The 10,041-nt window shown below is 39.8% G+C and overlaps 1 long non-coding RNA gene across 1 annotated transcript; it reads right to left on the bottom strand.

Annotated features, from left to right (window-relative positions):
• Nucleotides 1-380: 380 nt before the first annotated feature.
• Nucleotides 381-8,904, bottom strand: LOC125483336. The gene is made up of 3 exons (XR_007262298.1): nucleotides 8,855-8,904; nucleotides 1,602-1,651; nucleotides 381-508 (listed from the first exon to the last, which is right to left on the bottom strand). It is a non-coding gene; the product is annotated as an uncharacterized LOC125483336 (long non-coding RNA).
• Between the last annotated feature and the right edge of the window lie 1,137 nt (nucleotides 8,905-10,041).

The raw sequence follows: 10,041 nt of genomic DNA, 5'->3' as shown, positions 1-10,041 counted from the left end.
CTCAGAACTCAGAACTAGACCCATCATCAGTTCTGAGGAAGGGTCACTGGACCCGAAACGTTAACTCTGTTTTCTCCTTCACAGATGCTGCCAGACCTGCTGAGCTTTTCCAGCAACTTTGTTTTTGTTCCTGATATACAGCATCCGCAGTCTTTCGGTTTTTACTTATCATTTTTAAAAACACTACTTGTAGGATCTTGCTGTCATGTTTCCTATATTACAACAGTGATTGCGCTTTAAAAATGCTACATAGGATATAATGCAGTTCAGAATGTCCTAAGGTGTAAAAAGTCCTGTACAGATGAAAGTTCTATTTTTCTTTCCTTAATAATAAATGTCAGCCTTGCTTTGTTAGTAGAAATCTCAGCCAAGACAGAAGGTGTGGGTTTAATATCCCAATAAAGTAAGTTTACTCTCCAGTAGAGGAGTAAAGGCAAAATATTGCACATGCTGGAAATCTGAATCAAACAAGGAGAATGCTGGAGACACTCCGTTCGTGTGGCAGCATCTGTGAAGAGAGAAACAGGATAAATGTTTCAAGTCCACCATGCCTCTTCTTCAGAACTGAGAGGTTTTGAAAAATGTTTCATTCATTTACTTTTAAATAGAGGCAAAGACTTACTGCAAAAGACAAACAGGATGGTAATGGTGGTGAAAGTGAAAAAGATGTAAAATGGGTATAAATTGAGAAGTCAAAGGGAGAGAATGGTCACATTGTCAAAGAACACATCAAGATAATATCGCTAGAATACCAAACCTTAGCAGTTGTCAAGTGGACTCTGATTGGTAGAGGTGTTGCAAGTTTTATGATTCTGTTCTGTTCTACCAAGTACCGATAACTATTCAATTGATGTGTCTGAATGATAAAATGGGAGATATGTGGTTGTCTATTTAACATGTCTCAGATCTGGAGCAGCAGATTCAATTAAGAGACATGTGCTAAATTCAACCCTTGGTAATCTGAATGATGGGTTTTCAGATGGCTGTTCAGTGTAGAATGGTGCTAATAGTGGTCATCAGCAAATAAATCTCTTGGTGTATAAGGACAGAAAGCCTTTTCTCTACGTCAACATGACTTGTAGATAAGAAGCTTGCATAGGTCTCTTTTCACATATTATTGATCCAGTGGACAAACATGTCATTAACCTTCCTTCAAACCAATTTAATGTAAGTGACTGAACTGAATACTTACACTGATTGAATATTTCATCTGTTTTGAGAAAGACTGTAGTGATCCGTAATACTTTCTAACATGGTGCCTATAAGCTTCTGAAAAATATCTTTAAGTTTAAGTTATGTCCTATTTAAATAAATATCCACTCCACTAAACATAAGTTATTTTCAATTCCAATAACCATGACTTAAAAAGTGATCACAGCATTTGGGCTCTCTTTTCTTTCCTCTGACACCATACTTTAAAGACATTTATAGTATAACCATTGTATTTTAGCACACTGGGATCTTACAGGAGCACATGCAAGAACCATTCAATGTAGAATCTGCACTTGTTTTTACAATAGATAGCAAAATTCCTGTCAAATCGCACAATGCATGTCAAATAAAATAATCATTAAGTACAAATCAAACATTTTCATCTCTACCTAGTCATGATGCATCCCACTTGTATGGATGAGTGGAGTGCTGATTGATTCTGGAATCAAACAATAAACAACTTGTCAGATTTTTGTTTTAGGACTGAAATACTTTTGAAAGCCTTTTGGGTCAAAAATAAAGATTTTTAACACACAGTAAATAAGAATTGTTAATAGCTACCCTCAAAGATAAAATCAGTGCAAAGGAGAAATGTTTAGTTGATATTATGAATGTGAGCATTTCATTTATAACATTTCTGTTTGGTAATTAACTCACTACTTCTAGGTCTATAATGGCTAATGTCACACAGCCAGATACAGAGGGAGAAATAATGGAACAAAAACAAAATTGCTGGAAAAGCACATCAGCTCTAGCAGCATCTGTGAAAGAGAAAACAGAGTTAACGTTTCTCGTCTGGTGACCCTTCCTCAAAACTGATGGTGGCTGGGAAAACATCAGTTTATATGCAGAAAATAGGGAGGTTGGTGGGGTAGGGAGTAAACGATAGGATAGAGCCCAAAGAGAGAGAAAGACAGTTGGACAGACAAAGGAGTTGCTAACGATCAGGCTGGGAGGGTGAATAGTTGTTAATGGGGACGGTTAGGGACTAACAACAGGGGGTGTGTAATGGCAGGCTACGTGGTAACAAGGCCTGGTGTGTGGGGTAGGGGGCTGGGACATGGGAGAGATTAGGCCCTAAAATTATTGAACTCAATATTGAGTCCGGAGGGCTGTAGGGTCCCCAAGTGGAAAATGAGGTGTTGTTCCTCCAGCTTGCGTTGGGCTTCGCTGGAACACTGCAGCAAGCCAGAGACAGAGATGTTGGGCAGGGAGCAGGATGGTGCGTTGAAGTGGCTGGCAGGCAGTTCAGGGTCTTTTTTGCGAGCAGAATGTAGATGTTCTGCAAAGCGGTCACCAAGTCTACGCTTCATTTCCCCATTGTGAGCAGCGAATGCAGTAGACTAGATTCTGGGAAGTGCAGGTGAAGTGTTGCTTCACCTGGAAGGTATGTTTGGGCCCTTGGATACTTCGGGTGAGAGGAGGTAAATGCGCAGGTGTTGCACCTTCGCTGGTTAAAGGGGAAGGTGCCGTAGGGCTGTGGGGAGGTATTGGGGGTGAAGGAAGTGTGGACCAGGATGTCCCGGAGGCAATGGTCCCTGCGGAAGGTGGAGAAGGGAGGGGAGGGGAATATGTGTCTGGTGGTGGCATCTCGCTGGAGATGGCGGAAATGGCGTCTGATAATCTTCTGGAAGTGGATGCTGGTGGGATGGTAGGTGAGGATAAGGGGAACCCTATCGCTGTTGCAGGAGGGAAGAGAAGGGGTCAGGGCGGAAGTGCAGGAGATGGGTCGCACCTGGTTGAGGGCCCTGTCGACAACGGAGCTGGGGAATCCTCGGTTGAGGAAGAAGGTGGACATTTCGGAGGCTCCCTTGTCGAAGTTGGCCTCATCTGAACAAATGCGACAGAGACAGAGGAACTGAGAGAATGGGATGGAGTCTTTACAGGAAGTGGGGTGTGAAGATGTGTAGTCCAGGTAGCTGTGGGAGTCAGTGGGTTTGTAGTGGATATTAGTGGTCAGTCTATCCCCAGAAATGGAAACAGAAATGTCGAGGAAGGGAAGGGAGAAGTCAGAGATAGACCAGGTGAAAGTGAGGGCAGGGTGGAAATTAGAGGCAAAATTGATGAAGTTTTCCAATTCCAGACAAGAGAGGGAAGCAGCACCGATGATATCATCAATGTATCAGAGAAAGAGTTGTGGGTGGGGGCCGGAGTAGGACAGAAATAATGGCTCAGCCTGTACATCAGATGGTTCTGTTCCAGGATCTGTTCACATGCAATACAGCAGACAAGTTGGCAATGAGCATTTCTCTGGAAAAAAGTACAGGAGCAAAACCAGCATGATGCAGAACTACACATTAAAGGTATTTGGTTTATATGTTCCAAAAATCAGAGAAAACTAACTTTAGAATCTGCAACGTTATATCCAAGATCCAATAGAGTTTCTCACACACAAAGTAATTAATCTCGGGACAAGGAGCATGAAGGATAGCTGTACTATTATTGTGTGATTACAGCAAAGAAACAGGCCATTTGGCCCATCTGACCTATGCCAGTGTTTATGGTCCACACAGGTGTTGTCCCCAACCCATCATCTCACCTCACACCATAATTTTTTATCTATTTCTTTCTTGTATGTTAATTTAGCTTGTACTTAATTGTATCTGTGTTATTCACTCTGATTATTCTGGCTGGGACAGGAGCTATAGATGGAACACCACACAGTGAGCCAGCCATGTACATACCGAAGCTGCAAGAGAAGGTCAGAGGCCAGAAATTCTGCAGTGAGTAGATCTTTCCTCCGAAGTGCCTGTCTGCCATATATAAGTCATAGGTCAGGATTGTGATGTAATACTGTCACTTGCCTGGATGAATGCAGTTCCAAAAACACACAAGAAGCTTGGCATTATCCAGGACTAAGCAGTTGTATTAAAAAGGAAACTTAGGAAAAATAATAGCAAACAGGTACAACAGTTGGAGGTCATGCAATTAAACCTCAGGAAGTCATTCAACTACAGTTGGCAATCCTACACCATATTTGGGTACCTGCTATAGTGCATCAAATGCTCGGCTTGGCCCCCATTTGTAATTTGTCTATCCTTATGCTCCAATAACTCCTGGAGTTTCCTTGTCATTGTTGTATACCTGCAAATAGCAGCTAAGCCATCATTTGTAGTAAAACTAGTTCATAGCCTCAGAAACTCTCTTTTTAGTTTCAGGAATAGTAAATTTTAAATGATAAGTTGCAATACAAACACTACAGGTCTGGATTTTCTCAGGGTGACTATGACGAGGAATCAGGAAATGAATAAATAGTTTGCAACAGTCTTCACAAAAGAAGACACAAATTTCATTTCAAAATTACTAAATATTCAAGGCAAAATAGGTGGAATAGAAATATATACAATAAATATCACCACAGCAAAAGTGCCAGGGAAATGAACGGAGCTAAAAACCAATAAGTCACCTCGATCTGATGGGACGCATCCTAGGATATTAAAAGAAGTAGCTACAGAGATAGTGAATGCACTGGTAAAAATCTTCAAAGAATCCTTAGTTTCTGGAAAAGTTCCAGAGGATAACAAAATCGCCAATCTAATATTTTTATCTATAAAGGTAAAGAGGCAAAACAAATTAACCAACTTCTGTTATTGGGAAAATGTTAGGGTCTAGTATAAAGGTTATAATAGCAAAGCATTTCTTTGCTCTGCCCAGGACCATAAGAAACTACAGAAGGTTGCGAACACAGCCCAAACCATCACATAAGCCAACCTTCCATCCATTGACTCCATCTACACTTCACGTTGCCGCAGAAAGGCAGCCAATGTCATCAAAGACCCCTTCCACCCCAGTTATAATTTCTTCCAGCTTCTTCCTTCTGACACAAGATACAAAAGCTTAAACACACGTACCAACAGGTTCAAGAACATCTTCTTCTATGCTGTTATTAGACTTCTGAATGGACCTCTCAAATTTCAAATCTAATGTTGATTTTGCTTTTTGTATACCTTCTTTGCAGCCGTAACTTTGTATTCCTTGCTCCGTTCAATCACCCTATGATATTTGTATGTTATGATATGCTTGCACTGCACAAAAACAAACCTTTTCACTGTACCCAAGTAAATGTGACAACAATAAATCCAATCAAATCACTTAGAAATATACAGTATTATCAAAGGGTCAGCATGGCTTGATGAAAAGGAAATCCTACCTGATAAATTTATTAGAAATCTTTCAAGAAGTAACAAGTAGAAGACATAACGGGGACACTGTGGATGTAATGTATTTGGATTTTCAGAAGGCATTTGATATGATACTACGTATAAGAACATAGAAAGAGGAGTGGGCCACCCAGCCCCTCAAGCTTGTTCCATCATTCAATAAAATCATGGTTGACCTGTGGCCGACTCCATATACCTGTCTTTGGACTCATATCCCTTAATATCTTTGTTTAACAAAAAATTATCTATCTCAGAATTAAAATTAACAACTGGTCCTGATCCACTGCCATTTGTGGAAGAGTGTTCCTAACATTTTACCATGTCATCCTAACATGTGTAAAACAGCTTCTTAACATATCTCCCGAACAGTCTGGCCCTAATCTTCCACCCTGTTCTCTGTGCTTCTGCATCCTTGTACTCCAGACCTCTAAATAAAAAGACCAGCATTCTGTTAGCTTTTACGATTATGTTCTGCACCTGTTCATTACGTTTTAAAGATCTACACATCTTTAACCCAAGCTTCATTGGACATCCACCATATTTAACTTCATTCCATCCTGATCTATTCTTTTTTGTGCCAAAATGGATAATTTCACACTTGCTTACATTGTGCTCTATCTGCCACAGGTTTGCCTATTCACTTAGTCTAATATTACCCCTTTGTAATTTTATGCTGTCATTTACACTGTCTGCAACATCACCTAATTTTGTGTCATCAGCAAATCTGAATACATGACTTCCTATGCCATTATCCAAGTCATTAATAATAGTGTGAATAATTGAGGCCCCAACACAGATCGTTGTGGGACATCACTGGGCACATCCTGCCAATTTGAGTACCAAGCCATTATCCCTATTTTCTGTAACCTATCATTCAACCAATTTTCCAGCCATGACAGTAATTTGCCCTCAATTCCATGAGCTTCTACTTTATGTGGAACTTTATTAAATGCCTTCTGGAAGTCGAGATAAACAACATCTATAGGCATTCCCCTTTCACCTTAGTCACTTCTTCAAAAAAATCAATGAGGTTTGTCAGGTGTGACCTACCTTTCATGAATCCATGCTGGCTCTCCCTAGTTAACCGAAAATTTTCAAGAAATTCAGTTACTCCAGCATCATCAACTGGATTAGAGACTCCAACTACTGTCCCACCACAGATGTTAGGCTAACTGATCTGTAATTCCCTGGTTTTCCTCTTTTGTCTCTCTTACAAAGTGGAGTGACGTGCAATTTTCCAGTCCAGAGAGACAGCTCCTGTATCCAGAGAAATCTACAAGATTATAGTTAGGGCATTCACAATGTGCTCCCTTACTTCCTTTAACACTCTAGGATGGAAATTGTCAGTTCCTGGGGGTTTGTTACGCTTTAATTCCATTAATTTCCTTATTACCGATATTTTACTTAGACTAATTTTATTCAGTCTCTGTTCCTGATTCACCATTAATTTTCCTCTGGACTTCCAGCTAGCTATCGTCTCTTTTGTTAGGCTACTTAATAAGAAAAGAGCCTACGATGTTGGATGTAATTTATTGGCATGGACAGAGGACTGGCTAACTAATAGAAGACAAATAGTTGGGATAATGGGAGCATTTTCAGGATGGCAACCTGTAACTAGCGGAGTGTCACAGGTATTAGTGCTGGGGCCACAATTATTTACAATATACATTCATGACTTGGGTAAGGAAAATGATTGTACTATAGCTAAATCTGCGCGTGACACAAACACAGGTAGGAAAGCAAGTGATGAGAATGACTCAAAGAGTCTACAGTAGGATATAGACCAGTTACATGAGTGGGCAAAATATTAGCAGATGAATTATAATGTGGGAAAGTGTGAGGTTATGCACTTTGGCAGGAAGGATACAGAAACTATTATTTAAATGGAGAAAGACTGCAGAAAGCTCCAGTCGTACACTACCTCACGGAGAGGTGATGGTCTAGTGGTATTATCCCTAGACTATTAACCCAGAGATCCAGCTAACATTCTGGGGGCTTGGGTTTGAATCCTGCCATGGCAGATAGTGGAATTTGAATTCAATAAATATCGGGAATTAAGAGTCTAAAGGAGTCTAATTACATCCACCTCCCCCTCTCTCTCTATTTATTTCAGGATCTACTTCCCCTCCCCCATTTCTGAAGAAGGGTCTAGGCCCGAAACGTCAGCCTTCCTGCTCCTCTGATGCTGCTTGGCCTGCTGTGTTCATCCAGCTCTACACCTTGTTATCTCAGATTCTCCAGCATCTGCAGTTCTTACTATCTCTGAAACTAGTCAATTATAGTTAGTTTACATTGACAGATTACAAAATATAATTCCAGAATAGCAGTGACGAGAAAGATTCACATTTTCATTTTTGTTTCCTAAAGAATTTTCAAACTTGTGAGATTTTTGTCATCTAAATTATGTTGGCATTATATTAACTATTTAAAGCTATACATTAGCATTTTTGGCAAAAATATAATTAAACACTGGCCAAACACTGATGTCAGATAAGTAAGAAATTTCTTAGTCAAATCTAGTTATTAAATGTTTTAGAAACTGAGTCATTAATGAAATTTTAAAAGATGTATTTCTGTAGGAAAAACGTGCTATCTGCAGAAAATAACGTCCAAAAATGTGCAGGTTAGGTGGATTGGCTATGCTAAATTGACCATTGCGGCTAGGGTGGGAAATGCAGGGATGGGGGTAACAGGTGGGTTAGGGTGGGATACTCTTCAGATGGTTGGTGCGGACTCAATGTATTGAAAGGCCTGCTTCCACACTGTAAGGATTCATCCTCACTGGAGATTTTATCATGGGTTTAGACCCCAATTGAAATATTTTCAATTTTAAAAGTTGCTGATGCATATTAAAAATGGAAGAATCGGTGGATTTCTATCATTTGATTTTTTTTATTCCCCTCCCCAGGAAACTGTCATCCTGCTGAAACTTTTGTTTTCCTAAAACTAAAATTTTACCAGTGGAGGCAACTCCAATCTTATAATTGGGTGTAATTTTAGGAGCAGCAAAGTAAGAATGCAACTGCGGTCCCAATCCGAGACATTTAATTATTTGCAGCAAAAGAATAACGAGAGAGAACCGTCGAAAAGTCTGAAAGCAAAAATACTGCAAATGCTGGAATTCTTAAAATATAAAAAAAATTGAGATGATTGGAAATACTAAGCAGGCCACACTGCTTCCGTGAATCGAGAAAGAAACAGAATCAACAATTCAAGTCTGTAATTTTTTTTATCAGAATTGATGAACGTCTATTCGAACTACATTTACTTATTTATACAACTTCTTTTCCAGCAATCAAAAAATTGATTAAAACTAACGAAGGAAGGAAGGAACATTTCAAGGGCGGGTGACCTAAAAAGAGTAACTTTCCACGAGAAATTGCAGATTTACAGTGTACAAGTACAAAATGAACAATTTTCACCTGCTGGTCAAGAAACAAAACCCATTTTTATTATAATTTGAGTAAGAAATGGTAACTTACAGGCTTTGGTTAAGATTGCACCATCGCCTAGGCCTCGTTACCATGGTGACAGCTCAGTAGAAGCCCCTCCCTTTTCCCATTCGGCCTTTGGGGCATATCAAATCCACCCTGACACAGAGGTGGGGAAACAATATACATTAGCGTTCAAAGTAAAGGGACTAATGTCAAACCGAAGCAGGTAGTAAGCATCAAATGCATATTAATATTTTATATTAGTTGAAATGTGAGAATCTGGGAGCGGATTTGAGTCACATCCTATTCTCTGTCTCTAAGAAGGTGTTTGGATACCCCTTGCCGTAGACCTGAGAGTTGGTCTGGTCTGCGGGGTTGTCAATCACGCCCGGCGGGAGCCGTTCAGCTGCAGTTGGGCGTCTGTCGGCGGTGCCTTCACACTTATCACTTTAGTTAATGTTGTTGTTGTTGCTGCTTTAACGTTCGCTGTCTGAAACAGCAAATCCTTTTCTTCGCCTTCCTCGATGCCGCTTTAACTCAAATACGTATATTAAAGAATGTTGGCGAATTTGTCTTCTCCCTCAGTTTAGAGCACAGATTACAGTTTTCTCCTTACTCGAGTTTCCAGGACTGGGAAAACGTTTTCTGTTCTTTCGAAAAAAAAGTACTAAGTATCCATTTATGAACTGGAGAGTTTACCTGTGGGAGCGATGTCGCGGTAAGTTGAGCTTTTGATGCCCCCGCCCCCCTCCACACCTTGACATTAACTATAGCTTTGTTTTAATTTGTTTCTTTCTAAATTATGGTTCACAGTTTATAAATAAATATATAAGGTCTCGTTTATCTTTCTCAATACTATTATGGAGTCTAATAACTAGGCCTTGATCCCCTCCAGGGTAATTCCAGTTAAGAGCGAAGACTAATTTGGACTTGCATAATTTTCTTTTTAATCGCGCTGACAAGTTTTTGCAAATAGTTAAAAAGATAAAGGGAGAAGTTCCATTTTCCAAACCTGTGGTGAAGTTCAGTAATTGCCTTTTTTGTTTTGAAGTTTGGAAATGCAATTATACTCTCTTCATTACAGTGAATCAATGATGGTAACTTAAACAAGTTTGCCAACAGTTCATAGTCTCCTCACCAGTTTGTTGCAGTGTGGTTGAAATAAAACTTAAGGGACATGATCTAGTACTCCTCTCCATACTCCCTTGATGTGTTCATTGTGATAACTCAGGGAA

The sequence above is a fragment of the Rhincodon typus genome, chromosome 6, assembly GCF_021869965.1.
Source record: "Rhincodon typus isolate 14 chromosome 6, sRhiTyp1.1, whole genome shotgun sequence".
Taxonomy (NCBI): Eukaryota; Metazoa; Chordata; class Chondrichthyes; order Orectolobiformes; family Rhincodontidae; genus Rhincodon; species Rhincodon typus.
The sequence above is the reverse complement of the archived record's forward strand: the minus strand, read 5'-3'. Positions and strand labels throughout refer to the sequence as shown.